The sequence below is a fragment of the Schistocerca gregaria genome, chromosome 2 (assembly GCF_023897955.1).
Source record: "Schistocerca gregaria isolate iqSchGreg1 chromosome 2, iqSchGreg1.2, whole genome shotgun sequence".
Taxonomy (NCBI): domain Eukaryota; kingdom Metazoa; phylum Arthropoda; class Insecta; order Orthoptera; family Acrididae; genus Schistocerca; species Schistocerca gregaria.
In genome coordinates this window covers 875,625,013-875,641,892 of record NC_064921.1, presented here as the reverse complement: position 1 = coordinate 875,641,892, position 16,880 = coordinate 875,625,013, and positions in this window count along the sequence as shown.

Here is a 16,880-nt window from a genome sequence, read left to right as displayed (position 1 = left end):
GGACAATATCAGGGAAATGGAAGAGGATGTAGATGAAGGTGAAATGGGAGATATGATACTGTGTGAAGACTTTGATGCAGCACAGAAAAACTTTTTGAGAAAAGAGAACCACTTGTATGAATATCAAGAGCTCAGATGGAAACCCAGTTCTAAGCAAAGAAGGGAAAGCAGAAAGGTGGAAGGAGTATGCGGAGCGTCTATACAAGGGCGATGTACTTGAGGACAATATCAGGGAAATGGAAGAGGATGTAGATGAAGGTGAAATGGGAGATATGATACTGCGTGAAGACTTTGATGCAGCACTGAAAGACTTTTTGAGAAAAGAGAACCACTTGTATGAATATCAAGAGCTCAGGTGGAAACCCAGTTCTAAGCAAAGAAGGGAAAGCAGAGAGGTGGAAGGAGTATGTGGAGCGTCTATACAAGGGCGATGTACTTGAGGACAATATCAGGGAAATGGAAGAGGATGTAGATGAAGGTGAAATGGGTGATATGATACTGCGTGAAGAGTTTGATGCAGCACTGAAAGACTTTTTGAGAAAAGAGAACCACTTGTATGAATATCAAGAGCTCAGGTGGAAACCCAGTTCTAAGCAAAGAAGGGAAAGCAGAAAGGTGGAAGGAGTATGCGGAGCGTCTATACAAGGGCGATGTACTTGAGGACAATATCAGGGAAATGGAAGAGGATGTAGATGAAGGTGAAATGGGAGATATGATACTGCGTGAAGACTTTGATGCAGCACTGAAAGACTTTTTGAGAAAAGAGAACCACTTGTATGAATATCAAGAGCTCAGATGGAAACCCAGTTCTAAGCAAAGAAGGGAAAGCAGAGAGGTGGAAGGAGTATGCGGAGCGTCTATACAAGGGCGATGTACTTGAGGACAATATCAGGGAAATGGAAGAGGATGTAGATGAAGGTGAAATGGGAGATATGATACTGTGTGAAGCCTTTGATGCAGCACAGAAAGACTTTTTTGAGAAAAGAGAACCACTTGTATGAATATCAAGAGCTCAGATGGAAACCCAGTTCTAAGCAAAGAAGGGAAAGCAGAAAGGTGGAAGGAGTATGCGGAGCGTCTATACAAGGGCGATGTACTTGAGGACAATATCAGGGAAATGGAAGAGGATGTAGATGAAGGTGAAATGGGAGATATGATACTGCGTGAAGACTTTGATGCAGCACTGAAAGACTTTTTGAGAAAAGAGAACCACTTGTATGAATATCAAGAGCTCAGGTGGAAACCCAGTTCTAAGCAAAGAAGGGAAAGCAGAGAGGTGGAAGGAGTATGCGGAGCGTCTATACAAGGGCGATGTACTTGAGGACAATATCAGGGAAATGGAAGAGGATGTAGATGAAGGTGAAATGGGTGATATGATACTGCGTGAAGAGTTTGATGCAGCACTGAAAGACTTTTTGAGAAAAGAGAACCACTTGTATGAATATCAAGAGCTCAGGTGGAAACCCAGTTCTAAGCAAAGAAGGGAAAGCAGAGAGGTGGAAGGAGTATGCGGAGCGTCTATACAAGGGCGATGTACTTGAGGACAATATCAGGGAAATGGAAGAGGATGTAGATGAAGGTGAAATGGGTGATATGATACTGCGTGAGAGTTTGATGCAGCACTGAAAGACTTTTTGAGAAAAGAGAACCTTTTGTATGAATATCAAGAGCTCAGGTGGAAACCCAGTTCTAAGCAAAGAAGGGAAAGCAGAGAGGTGGAAGGAGTATGCGGAGCGTCTATACAAGGGCGATGTACTTGAGGACAATATCAGGGAAATGGAAGAGGATGTAGATGAAGGTGAAATGGGTGATATGATACTGCGTGAAGAGTTTGATGCAGCACTGAAAGACTTTTTGAGAAAAGAGAATCACTTGTATGAATATCAAGAGCTCAGGTGGAAACCCAGTTCTAAGCAAAGAAGGGAAAGCAGAGAGGTGGAAGGAGTATGCGGAGCGTCTATACAAGGGCGATGTACTTGAGGACAATATCAGGGAAATGGAAGAGGATGTAGATGAAGGTGAAATGGGTGATATGATACTGCGTGAAGAGTTTGATGCAGCACTGAAAGACTTTTTGAGAAAAGAGAACCACTTGTATGAATATCAAGAGCTCAGGTGGAAACCCAGTTCTAAGCAAAGAAGGGAAAGCAGAAAGGTGGAAGGAGTATGCGGAGCGTCTATACAAGGGCGATGTACTTGAGGACAATATCAGGGAAATGGAAGAGGATGTAGATGAAGGTGAAATGGGTGATATGATACTGCGTGAAGAGTTTGATGCAGCACTGAAAGACTTTTTGAGAAAAGAGAACCACTTGTATGAATATCAAGAGCTCAGGTGGAAACCCAGTTCTAAGCAAAGAAGGGAAAGCAGAGAGGTGGAAGGAGTATGCGGAGCGTCTATACAAGGGCGATGTACTTGAGGACAATATCAGGGAAATGGAAGAGAATGTAGATGAAGGTGAAATGGGTGATATGATACTGCGTGAAGAGTTTGATGGAGCACTGAAAGACTTTTTGAGAAAAGAGAACCACTTGTATGAATATCAAGAGCTCAGGTGGAAACCCAGTTCTAAGCAAAGAAGGGAAAGCAGAGAGGTGGAAGGAGTATGCGGAGCGTCTATACAAGGGCGATGTACTTGAGGACAATATCAGGGAAATGGAAGAGGATGTAGATGAAGGTGATATGGGTGATATGATACTGCGTGAAGAGTTTGATGCAGCACTGAAAGACTTTTTGAGAAAAGAGAACCACTTGTATGAATATCAAGAGCTCAGGTGGAAACCCAGTTCTAAGCAAAGAAGGGAAAGCAGAGAGGTGGAAGGAGTATGCGGAGCGTCTATACAAGGGCGATGTACTTGAGGACAATATCAGGGAAATGGAAGAGGATGTAGATGAAGGTGAAATGGGTGATATGATACTGCGTGAAGAGTTTGATGCAGCACTGAAAGACTTTTTGAGAAAAGAGAACCACTTGTATGAATATCAAGAGCTCAGGTGGAAACCCAGTTCTAAGCAAAGAAGGGAAAGCAGAGAGGTGGAAGGAGTATGCGGAGCGTCTATACAAGGGCGATGTACTTGAGGACAATATCAGGGAAATGGAAGAGGATGTAGATGAAGGTGAAATGGGTGATATGATACTGCGTGAAGAGTTTGATGCAGCACTGAAAGACTTTTTGAGAAAAGAGAACCACTTGTATGAATATCAAGAGCTCAGGTGGAAACCCAGTTCTAAGCAAAGAAGGGAAAGCAGAGAGGTGGAAGGAGTATGCGGAGCGTCTATACAAGGGCGATGTACTTGAGGACAATATCAGGGAAATGGAAGAGGATGTAGATGAAGGTGAAATGGGTGATATGATACTGCGTGAAGAGTTTGATGCAGCACTGAAAGACTTTTTGAGAAAAGAGAACCACTTGTATGAATATCAAGAGCTCAGGTGGAAACCCAGTTCTAAGCAAAGAAGGGAAAGCAGAGAGGTGGAAGGAGTATGCGGAGCGTCTATACAAGGGCGATTTACTTGAGGACAATATCAGGGAAATGGAAGAGGATGTAGATGAAGGTGAAATGGGTGATATGATACTGCGTGAAGAGTTTGATGCAGCACTGAAAGACTTTTTGAGAAAAGAGAACCACTTGTATGAATATCAAGAGCTCAGGTGGAAACCCAGTTCTAAGCAAAGAAGGGAAAGCAGAGAGGTGGAAGGAGTATGCGGAGCGTCTATACAAGGGCGATGTACTTGAGGACAATATCAGGGAAATGGAAGAGGATGTAGATGAAGGTGAAATGGGTGATATGATACTGCGTGAAGAGTTTGATGCAGCACTGAAAGACTTTTTGAGAAAAGAGAACCACTTGTATGAATATCAAGAGCTCAGGTGGAAACCCAGTTCTAAGCAAAGAAGGGAAAGCAGAGAGGTGGAAGGAGTATGCGGAGCGTCTATACAAGGGCGATGTACTTGAGGACAATATCAGGGAAATGGAAGAGGATGTAGATGAAGGTGAAATGGGTGATATGATACTGCGTGAAGAGTTTGATGGAGCACTGAAAGACTTTTTGAGAAAAGAGAACCACTTGTATGAATATCAAGAGCTCAGGTGGAAACCCAGTTCTAAGCAAAGAAGGGAAAGCAGAGAGGTGGAAGGAGTATGCGGAGCGTCTATACAAGGGCGATGTACTTGAGGACAATATCAGGGAAATGGAAGAGGATGTAGATGAAGGTGAAATGGGTGATATGATACTGCGTGAAGAGTTTGATGCAGCACTGAAAGACTTTTTGAGAAAAGAGAACCACTTGTATGAATATCAAGAGCTCAGGTGGAAACCCAGTTCTAAGCAAAGAAGGGAAAGCAGAGAGGTGGAAGGAGTATGCGGAGCGTCTATACAAGGGCGATGTACTTGAGGACAATATCAGGGAAATGGAAGAGGATGTAGATGAAGGTGAAATGGGTGATATGATACTGCGTGAAGAGTTTGATGCAGCACTGAAAGACTTTTTGAGAAAAGAGAACCACTTGTATGAATATCAAGAGCTCAGGTGGAAACCCAGTTCTAAGCAAAGAAGGGAAAGCAGAGAGGTGGAAGGAGTATGCGGAGCGTCTATACAAGGGCGATGTACTTGAGGACAATATCAGGGAAATGGAAGAGGATGTAGATGAAGGTGAAATGGGTGATATGATACTGCGTGAAGAGTTTGATGCAGCACTGAAAGACTTTTTGAGAAAAGAGAACCACTTGTATGAATATCAAGAGCTCAGGTGGAAACCCAGTTCTAAGCAAAGAAGGGAAAGCAGAGAGGTGGAAGGAGTATGCGGAGCGTCTATACAAGGGCGATGTACTTGAGGACAATATCAGGGAAATGGAAGAGGATGTAGATGAAGGTGAAATGGGTGATATGATACTGCGTGAAGAGTTTGATGCAGCACTGAAAGACTTTTTGAGAAAAGAGAACCACTTGTATGAATATCAAGAGCTCAGGTGGAAACCCAGTTCTAAGCAAAGAAGGGAAAGCAGAGAGGTGGAAGGAGTATGCGGAGCGTCTATACAAGGGCGATGTACTTGAGGACAATATCAGGGAAATGGAAGAGGATGTAGATGAAGGTGAAATGGGTGATATGATACTGCGTGAAGAGTTTGATGCAGCACTGAAAGACTTTTTGAGAAAAGAGAACCACTTGTATGAATATCAAGAGCTCAGGTGGAAACCCAGTTCTAAGCAAAGAAGGGAAAGCAGAGAGGTGGAAGGAGTATGCGGAGCGTCTATACAAGGGCGATGTACTTGAGGACAATATCAGGGAAATGGAAGAGGATGTAGATGAAGGTGAAATGGGTGATATGATACTGCGTGAAGAGTTTGATGGAGCACTGAAAGACTTTTTGAGAAAAGAGAACCACTTGTATGAATATCAAGAGCTCAGGTGGAAACCCAGTTCTAAGCAAAGAAGGGAAAGCAGAGAGGTGGAAGGAGTATGCGGAGCGTCTATACAAGGGCGATGTACTTGAGGACAATATCAGGGAAATGGAAGAGGATGTAGATGAAGGTGAAATGGGTGATATGATACTGCGTGAAGAGTTTGATGCAGCACTGAAAGACTTTTTGAGAAAAGAGAACCACTTGTATGAATATCAAGAGCTCAGGTGGAAACCCAGTTCTAAGCAAAGAAGGGAAAGCAGAGAGGTGGAAGGAGTATGCGGAGCGTCTATACAAGGGCGATGTACTTGAGGACAATATCAGGGAAATGGAAGAGGATGTAGATGAAGGTGAAATGGGTGATATGATACTGCGTGAAGAGTTTGATGCAGCACTGAAAGACTTTTTGAGAAAAGAGAACCACTTGTATGAATATCAAGAGCTCAGGTGGAAACCCAGTTCTAAGCAAAGAAGGGAAAGCAGAGAGGTGGAAGGAGTATGCGGAGCGTCTATACAAGGGCGATTTACTTGAGGACAATATCAGGGAAATGGAAGAGGATGTAGATGAAGGTGAAATGGGTGATATGATACTGCGTGAAGAGTTTGATGCAGCACTGAAAGACTTTTTGAGAAAAGAGAACCACTTGTATGAATATCAAGAGCTCAGGTGGAAACCCAGTTCTAAGCAAAGAAGGGAAAGCAGAGAGGTGGAAGGAGTATGCGGAGCGTCTATACAAGGGCGATGTACTTGAGGACAATATCAGGGAAATGGAAGAGGATGTAGATGAAGGTGAAATGGGTGATATGATACTGCGTGAAGAGTTTGATGCAGCACTGAAAGACTTTTTGAGAAAAGAGAACCACTTGTATGAATATCAAGAGCTCAGGTGGAAACCCAGTTCTAAGCAAAGAAGGGAAAGCAGAGAGGTGGAAGGAGTATGCGGAGCGTCTATACAAGGGCGATGTACTTGAGGACAATATCAGGGAAATGGAAGAGGATGTAGATGAAGGTGAAATGGGTGATATGATACTGCGTGAAGAGTTTGATGCAGCACTGAAAGACTTTTTGAGAAAAGAGAACCACTTGTATGAATATCAAGAGCTCAGGTGGAAACCCAGTTCTAAGCAAAGAAGGGAAAGCAGAGAGGTGGAAGGAGTATGCGGAGCGTCTATACAAGGGCGATGTACTTGAGGACAATATCAGGGAAATGGAAGAGGATGTAGATGAAGGTGAAATGGGTGATATGATACTGCGTGAAGAGTTTGATGCAGCACTGAAAGACTTTTTGAGAAAAGAGAACCACTTGTATGAATATCAAGAGCTCAGGTGGAAACCCAGTTCTAAGCAAAGAAGGGAAAGCAGAGAGGTGGAAGGAGTATGCGGAGCGTCTATACAAGGGCGATGTACTTGAGGACAATATCAGGGAAATGGAAGAGGATGTAGATGAAGGTGAAATGGGTGATATGATACTGCGTGAAGAGTTTGATGCAGCACTGAAAGACTTTTTGAGAAAAGAGAACCACTTGTATGAATATCAAGAGCTCAGGTGGAAACCCAGTTCTAAGCAAAGAAGGGAAAGCAGAGAGGTGGAAGGAGTATGCGGAGCGTCTATACAAGGGCGATGTACTTGAGGACAATATCAGGGAAATGGAAGAGGATGTAGATGAAGGTGAAATGGGTGATATGATACTGCGTGAAGAGTTTGATGGAGCACTGAAAGATCTAAGTAGAAATAAAGCCCTGGGAGTAGCCATTAGAACTACTGATAGCCTTGGGATAGCCATCCTGACAAAACTCTTCCATCTGATGAGCAAGATGTATGAGGCAGGTGAAATACCCTCATACTTAAGGAAGAATATAATAATTCCAACCCCAAAGAAAGCAGGTGTTGACAGATGTGAAAATTACCGAACTGTCAGTTTAATAAATCAGAGCTGCAAAATACTAACGCGAATTATTTACAGGCGAATGGAAAAACTGGTAGAAGCCGACGTCGGAGAAGATCAGTTTGGATTCCGTAGAAATGTTGGAACACGTGAGGCAATACTGACCCTACGACTTATCTTAGAAGGAAGATTAAGGAAAGGCAAAGCTACGTTTGTAGCATTTGCAGACTTAGAAAAAGCATTTGACAACGTTGACTGGAATACTCTCCTTCAAATTATGAAGGTGGCGTGGGTAAAGTACAGGGAGCGAAAGGCTATTTACAATTTGTACAGAAACCAGATGTCTGTTATAAGAGTCGAGGGGCATGAAAGGGAAGCAGTGGTTGGGAAGGGAGTGAGTCAGGGTTGTAGCCTCTCCCCGACGTTATTCAATGTGTGTATTGAGCAAGCAGTAAAGGAAACAAAAGAAAAATTCGGAGTAGTTATTAAAATCCATGTAGAAGAAATATAATCTTTGAGATTCGTCGAAGAGATTGTAATTCTGTCAGACAGAGCAACGGACTTGGAAGAGCAGTTGAACGTAATGGACAGTGTCTTGAAAGGAGCATGTAAGATGAACATTAACAAAAGCAAAAGAAGGATAGGGGAATGTAGTCGAATTAAGTCAGGTGATGCTGAGGGAATTAGATTAGGAAATAAGACACTTAAAATAATAAATGAATTTTGCTATTTGGGAAGCAAAATACTGATGATGGTCGAAGTAGAGAGGATATAAAATGTAGACTGGTAATGGCAAGGTAAGCATTTCTGAAGAACAGGAATTTGTTAACATCGAACATAGATTTAAGTGTCTGGAAGACGTTTCTGAAAGTATTTGTATGGAGTGTAGCATGTATGGATGTCAAACATGGACGATAAATAGTTTGGACAAGAAGAGAATAGAAGCTTTCGAAATGTGGTGCTACAGAAGAATGCTGAAGATTAGATGGGTAGATCACATAACTAAATGCGAAGGTATTAAATAGAATTGGGGAGAAGAGAAATTTGTGGCAGAACTTAACTAGAAGAAGTGATCGGTTGGTAGAACATGTTATGAGGCATCAAGGGATCATCAATTTAGTACTGGAGGGTAGCGTGGAGGGTAGAAAACGTAGAGGGAAACCAAGAGATTAATACACTAAGGAGATTCAGACGGATGTAGTGAGATATGCCTCAGAAGGATGTAGGTGTACTGGGAAGCTTGCACAGTATAGAGTAGCATGGAGAGCTGCATCAAACCAGTCACTGGGCTGAAGACCACTACAATAACAACATGTACTGTGAAGTTTACTTATGGTCATTTCCACTTAGCCATTGAGGGTCCTTTTTGCATTATATTACACGCAGTGTTCCTGACCTCAATATCCGACAAGTCAGAAAGGTAAGTAATCCTTTTTAACTCATTTGTGTGACTTTGTTACTAGTTTGTTGGAGTGTTGTATAAACTGCGTTCTTCGATCCTGTTACCGGACCCTGGGACATAGCTGTTTAATAGTGGCAGGGAGAAATTGTCTTAGCGGTGTACTGCACCAGAAGCCTCTTGACGAACTCACAACCTCGGCCTCCACAGCAGTAGTGACGAGGTCTCTACAAAACTGGTGACGAGGGTTTACAAAATTAGAAAATTAACATTGCAAGATCACAGTCTGATCTAAGCGTGAGCTAAGCCATTGCAAATGTGAAATTTTGGTACATTAATAGCCGGCGTAACTGTCAGACTGTTGGATCCTAGCATACAAACGTGCATGCGCTGTGTTATACAGGTGTCGATGTCAGTTTGTGGGATGGAGTCCCATGCCTGTTGCACTTCGTTGGTCAATACAGGGGCAGTTAATGCTGGTTGTGGACGACGCTGGATTTGTCCCGTATGTGCTCGATTGGAGAGAGATCTAGTGATCGAGCAGATCAAGGGAACCTGTCAAAACTGCGTACAGCACGTTGCTTTACAACAGCGGTACGTGGGCAAGCGTTATCCAGTCGGAAAAAAAACCTCGAATGTGTGTCATGAATGGCAGCACAACAGATCTAATCACAAAACTGACGTAAAAACTTGCAGTCATTGAGCCCTCTGCCACGCCAAATCACACGCCGGACTATACTTTCCGGTGTAAGTCCAGTGTGTCTGCACGCAGAGAGGTTGGTTGCATGCCCTCAACTGCCGTCCTTCTAACCAACACCGAAGCAGAACCGGCTTTCATCAGAAAACACAACAGATGCCCACCCAGCCCTTCAGTGACCTCTCGTTTGACGCCAGTGAAGTATCGAATCTAGGTGGTTTGGGGTCAGTTGAATACACGTTTAAGGGCGTCTGGCTTGGAGCTGTCCTTGATGTACCCCAGTCTGAGGTTTGAGTCCTCCCTCGGGCATGAGTGTGTGTGTTGTCCTTAGCGTAAGTTAGATTAAGTAGTGGGTAAGCTTAGGGACCGATGACCTCAGCAGTTTGGCCCCAAAAGACCTTACCACAAATTTCCAAGTTTTCCTTGATGTGTCCGATTAGTAACAGTAACTGTGGTGCCAACCGATGGTCAGATTGTTGCTGCAGATGCAGTACGATTGTCCAGACACGCAAGCCGAACACAATGGTCTTTCTTCTAAGGTAGGACCACGTGGCCGATCCTCTTGCTAACGTACATTCTCGTGACCACCGCTGCCACCAAACATGTGCAATGGGTGCGTTCTGCCAAGTATTTGTGCAAAATCACAGAAGAAACATCTATCTTCTCGTAGCCCTAACACTACATCGTTCAAACTCAGTAGGGTGTTGATAATAGCGTTTCTGTCGCCTTAAAGCATTCTTGACTTAGGTCAACTCACCACGTCAAATCTCAAAGATAACTAATGCCCACCACTGTTACGGCGCGTGTTTAAAGCAAACCTGATTTGCATCCTCATCACTCTTACGCGAATGGCGCGAAATTTGAGTAGATATCATTTTTGAGATGCAAAAACATGCCTACAAACATTTGTTTGTGTTACACAACTCCCTCTTGCTCTTCCGATTTTTTCCATCAGTGTATTTATCGAATCCGGTAATATGTTTTATACATCCAAGCAACCTGCGTAATAAATTATTATACAAACATTACAAACGTCGTATACCTCCACTTCGCAATATGTCAGTTCTAGAAATAATGTCTATGGAAGTCAGGAATTACGGGAAATCCAACTCGCGTTCATCACGCGCGATACCCAAAACGCCATCACAGCGGGGAATCGGATTCATTAGGTGTTTACAGAATTTCGAGTCGTTTTTCTTACACACCGATGTCTACCAAAGAAAATATGTACGTAAGGGTGCGGTGGCGCTATGCATTGAAAATTATATAACGTTCCACTTACCTCGTGGTGAATCTCTTGTTAAGCGCACGCCGCCTTGAAGTTACTGACACGCGGTTCTCAGCCGGAAAAAGCTACAGAAAAAATAGCTGTACGCATCGTAAGCACAAGTCGCACCAAAATTGTTTTGTTGGTGGAAGGGACAGTTAAATGAAAGTATTTATGTACTTAAAATTTCAGTTAGTTACGGTACGTTTGCATACACCACTCACTACGCCTTACTCTATGCTGTACATAGTCTGAAAAGTCCATAGGCACACATCAATCATAACCACAGCCAATTTGTGGTAATTATGAATTATCCTTCACAGAACGTTTAGAAACGGGTTGTTTCTTTTAGAATTGCTCATTCAGATGTAGCTATAAACAGTCATGTTTGCAAGTAAGCCACGCGGAATTTAGCTATTTTGAATGTCACCAAAAGTTCCGAATTTCCCACTGTGCTTTAACTCGACCTCTCTTCCACACTTTACGGAATTCTCAAACATTTTGGTACCGAAATATCAATATACTAATAATTTAGCTATAATGGAAGAATAAAAATCGAAAACTGACGATTATGTAAAGTGCACCTTGTAAATCTTGTGAACAGCCGTCTGATGATGAACTTGTCAGTTCGAAACCAGTTATGGCGCTATTTACGTAAATAAATAGCATTATTAATAGTGTCTGGTTGCTGTCTTCTTCTTTGTAAGAATCAACCTACATTAAACACAGCTATTCCTGGCAAGTTCACTCTTGTGTTACTGAAACGCGTATAAAATCAGCATTTTTTCAATTGCCAAGGCAATATTAGTGTCTGGAAGACACAAGACATTAATCAGAAGACATTACTACATTCTCGTGCTTCCTATTAATGTTGGGCGTCTTGCACGCCCCTGTTCTGATACTGTTCAACTCCTACCTTTCATTACTTGCTCCAACATAAGGCGTAGGCTTTCACAATTATACTGCTGCGACATTAGTAGAAACTTGAAACTAATTGCCTATCATCAGCCGGTAACTACAGCTCTTGCCAAGTTAATTCTATTTTTATGTGGATCGGATGACCATCGGGGTCTAGGGGTAGCGTCTTTGATTAGTAATCAAAACGTCCTCCGTGTTCCAACACCACTATCACTTAAAATTTGAATAAAAAATAGGCCCTCGCATCCTAAGAATTGTGGCACAAGAAGTCGCCCTCATTCAGACAACAACCTTATCAGTGATGGCGGAGAAGCGGACAGAGGTTCAGGGCACTCTCTTGCCCTTGGGGTGGGAAGCTGATCTTTAAAGGCGGAAGAATCAGCAACGATCAACGGCATGAGGTCACAGAAAACAATGGAAACCATAGCATTAAGGACACATAATATATACCGGCAGCACGTGTGACTAGCATTTGAAAAAAGTGTCCTGATGATCTCTCCATTGAAAAAGGTTCTGGACTACTCACCCATTCTATGGTCCGGGAGGGGACTAAGGAGGGGGAGGTGATCATGAGAAAAAGATGGCGAAAGGGTAGCATTCTAGGAGTCAAGGCGTGGAGTTTGAACTTCGTAGCGAAGCTAGAAAATTTGAAAAGGGAAATGCTAACACAGAATTAAGACATGCGGCGGGTCAGTGAAGTAAAAAGGAAAGAAAACAATTATTTCTAGTCAGATGAGTACAGAGTGATATCAACAGCAGCACAGTGTGGTATTCGTTATGTGGAAAATAGGGCAGAGAGTGAGGTACTGTGAACAGTTCAGTGATAGGATTGTTCTCATCACAATCGACAACACACCAACACCGACAACGATAATTCAGATGTACATGCCGATGTCGCAAGCTGAAGATGAGCAGAAAGAGAAAGTATGTGACGATCTTGAAAGGGTAATACAGTACGTAAGGGGAGATGCCTCCCCCTATGACCCTTGCCGTTGGTGGGGAGGCTTGCGTGCCTCAGCGATACAGATAGCCGTACCGTAGGTGCAACCACAACGGAGGGTTATCTGTTGAGAGGCCAGACAAATGTGTGGTTCCTGAAGAGGGGCAGCAGCCTTTTCAGTAGTTGCAAGGGCAACAGACTGGATGATTGACTGATCTGGCCTTGTAACAATTACCAAAACGGCCTTGTTGTGCTGGTACTGCGAACCGCTGAAAGCAAGGGGAAACTACAGCCGTAATTTTTCCCGAGGACATGCAGCTTTACTGTATGATTAAATGATGATAGCGTCCTCTTGGGTAAAATATTCCGGAGGTAAAATAGTCCCCTATTCGGATCTCCGGGCGGGGACTGCTCAAGAGGATGTCGTTATCAGGAGAAAGAAAACTGGCGTTCTACGGATCGGAGCGTGGAATGTCAGATCACTTAATCGGGCAGGTAGGTCAGAAAATTTAAAAAGGGAAATGGATAGGTTAACGTTAGATATAGTGGGAATTAGTGAAGTCGGTGGCAGGAGGAACAAGACTTCTGGTCAGGCGACTACAGGGTTATAAACACAAAATCAAATAGGGGTAATGCAGGAGTAGGTTTAATAATGAATAGGAAAATAAGAATGCGGGTAAGCTACTACAGACAGCATAGTGAACGCATTATTGTGGCCAAGATAGATACGAAGCCCACACGTACTACAGTAGCACAAGTTTATATGCCAACTAGCTCTGCAGATGACGAAGAAATTGAAGAAGTGTATGATGAAATAAAAGAAATTATTCAGATAGTGAAGGGTGACGAAAATTCAATAATCATGGGTGACTGGAATTCGGTAGTAGGAAAAGAGAGAGAATGAAACGTAGTAGGTGAATATGGATTGGGGCTAAGAAATGAAAGAGGAAGCCGCCTGGTAGAATTTTGCACAGAGCACAATTTAATCATAGCTAACACTTGGTTTAAGAATCATGAAAGAAGGTTGTATACTTGGAAGAACCCTGGAGATACTAAAAGGTATCAGATAGATTATATAACGGTAAGACAGAGATTTAGGAACCGGGTTTTAAGTTGTAAGACATTTCCAGGGGCAGATGTGGACTCTGACCACAATCTATTGGTTATGACATGTAGATTAAAAATGAAGAAACTGCAAAAAGGTGGGAATTTAAGGAGATGGGACCTGGGTAAACTGAAAGAACTAGAGGTTGTACAGAGTTTCAGGGAGAGCATAAGGGAACAATTGACAGGAATGGGGGACAGAAATACAGTAGAAGAAGAATGGGTAGCTTTGGGGGATGAAGTAGTGAAGGCAGCAGAGGATCAAGTAGGTAAAAAGACGAGGGTTAGTAGAAATCTATGGGTAAAAGAAGAAATATTGCATTTAATTGATGAAAGGAGAAAATATAAAAATGCAGTAAACGAAGCAAGCAAAAAGGAATACAAACATCTCAAAAATGAGATCGACAGGAAGTGCAAAATGGCTAAGCAGGGATGGCTAGAGGACAAATGTAAGGATGTAGAGGCTTATCTCACTAGGGGTAAGATAGATACTGCCTACAGGAAAATTAAAGAGACCTTTGGAGAAAAGAGAACCACTTGTATAAATATCAAGAGCGTAGATGGAAACCCAGTTCTAAGCAAAGAAGGGAAAGCAGAAAGGTGGAAGGAGTATATAGAGGGTCTATACAAGGGCGATGTACTTGAGGACAATATTATGGAAATGGAAGAGAATGTAGATGAAGATGAAATGGGAGATAAGATACTGCGTGAATAGTTTGATGGAGCACTGAAAGACCTGAGTCGAAACAAGGCCCCCGGAGTAGACAACATTCCATTGGAACTACTGACGGCCTTGGGAGAGCCAGTCCTGACAAAACTCTACCATCTGGTGAGCAAGATGTATGAAACAGGCGAAATACCCTCAGACTTCAAGAAGAATATAATAATTCCAATCCCAAAGAAAGCAGGTGGTGACAGATGTGAAAATTACCGAAATATCAGTTTAATAAATCACAGCTGCAAAATACTAACGCGAATTATTTACAGGCGAATGGAAAAACTGGTAGAAGCCGACGTCGGAGAAGATCAGTTTGGATTCCGTAGAAATACTGGAACACGTGAGGCAATTCTGATCTTACGACTTTTCTTAGAAGAAAGATTAAGGAAAGGCAAACCTACGTTTCTAGCATTTGTAGACTTAGAGAAAGCTTTTGACAATGTTGACTGGAATACTCTCTTTCAAATTCTAAAGGTGACAGGGGTAAAATACAGGGAGCGAAAGACTATTTACAATTTGTACAGAAACCAGATGGCAGTTAAAAGAGTCGAGGGACATGAGAGGGAAGCAGCGGTTGGGAAGGGAGTGAGACAGGGGTGTAGTCTCTCCCCGATGTTATTCAGTCTGTATATTGAGCAAGCAGTAAAGGAAACAAAAGAAAAATTCGGAGTAGGTATTAATATCCAGGGAGAAGAAATAAAAACTTTGGGGGATCGCCGATGACATTGTAATTCTGACAGAGACAGCAAAGCATTTGGAAGAGCAGTTGAATGGAATGGACAGAGTCTTGAAAGGAGGATATAAGATGAACATCAACAAAAGCAAAACGAGGATAATGGAATGTGGTCGAATTAAATCGGATGATGCTGAGGGAATTAGGGTAGGAAATGAGACACTTACATTAGTAGATGAATTTTGGTATTTGGGGAGCAAAATAACTCATGATGGTCGAAGTAGAGAGGATATAAAATGTAGACAGGCAATGGCAAGGAAAGCGTTTCTGAAGAAGAGAAATTTGTTAACATCGAGTATAGATGTAAGTTTCAGCAAGTCGGTTCTGTAAGTATTTGTGTGGAGTGTAGCCATGTATGGAAGTGAAACATGGACGATAAGTAGTTTGGACAAGAGGAGAATAGAAGCTTTCGAACTCTGGTGCTACAGAAGAATGCTGAAGATTAGATCACATAACTAATGAGGAGGTGTTGAATAGAATCGGGGAGGAGTTTGTGGCACAACTTGACTAGAAGAAGGGATCGGTTGGTAGGACATGTTCTGAGGCATCAAAGGTTCACCGATTTAGTAGTGGAGGGCAGCGTGGAGGATAAAAATCGTAGAGGGAGACCTAGAGATGAATACCCTAAGCAGATTCAAAAGGATGTATGTTGCCGTACGTACTGGGAGATGAAGCAGCTTGCACAGGATAGAGTAGCATGGTGAGCTGCATCAAACCAGTCTCAGGACTGAAGACCACAACAACAACAACAAGCACAATTTAAACAACATCGTTCAAGAGTTCGCAGAACTGAAACATGTTTACATAGTCAAAGAATTTATATTACAGATACAACATTGTACATAAGCAACACTACAAAATGACTCAGAAATATCGATACAGATACAAAACAGGCCGAAAATAGGTGTTACAAAGAGTACGCCGAAGCATAAGAGACTAGTCAGGAAGAACCATCGCGCAAGTAAGTGAGATACGGAATTCTAAGGAATGAAGAGTGAAGAGCTACACTTGAAGTTCTCTTTCGATAGTGAATCGCTCAGTAGGTAGTTCAGTTGAAGGGAAATGGACATCTTCAGAAAAGACAGTCACAGAAGTTGGACAGAAAAAGATAGGTACAAAGACGAAAATTGCGAAGGAACCACGGGTAACTGATGAAATACTTCAGTGATGGATGAAAGTAGGAAGTAGAAATATGTTCAGGAGAATTCAGGATTACAGAAATATAAATCACTTAGGGATGAAGCAGATCGGAAGTACATGGAAGCTAAGTCGAAATGCCTGCATGAAAAATGTGAAGAAATTGAAAAGAAATGACTGTCGGAAGGACTGAGTCAGCACACAGAAAGGTCCGAACAGCCTTCCGTGAAATTAAAAGCTTGAGTAGTAACAATAAGGAAGCAATGGGAATTTTTCTCTTAAATGAAGAGGAGAGAGCGGATAGATGATAAGAGTACACTGAAGGCCTCTATGAAGGGAAACTCTTGTTTGGGATAGCAGAAGAGCTAGGAGATCCAGTGTCAGAATCAGAAGTTGAAAGAGCTTTGGATTACCTATGATCGAATAAACCATAAGGGATGGATAACATTCCATTAGTACTTCTAAAATCAGTGGAGAAGTGGCAACAAAATGAATATTCACGCTGGTGTGCAGAATGTATGAGACTGGCGATATACCATTAGACTTTCGGAAAAGCATCATCCATACAATTCCGAAGACTGTAAGAACGGAAAAGTGCGAGAATTATCGCACAATCAGCTTAACAGCGACGAATTTGGTGATAAGAACAATATACAGAAGGATGAGAAAGAC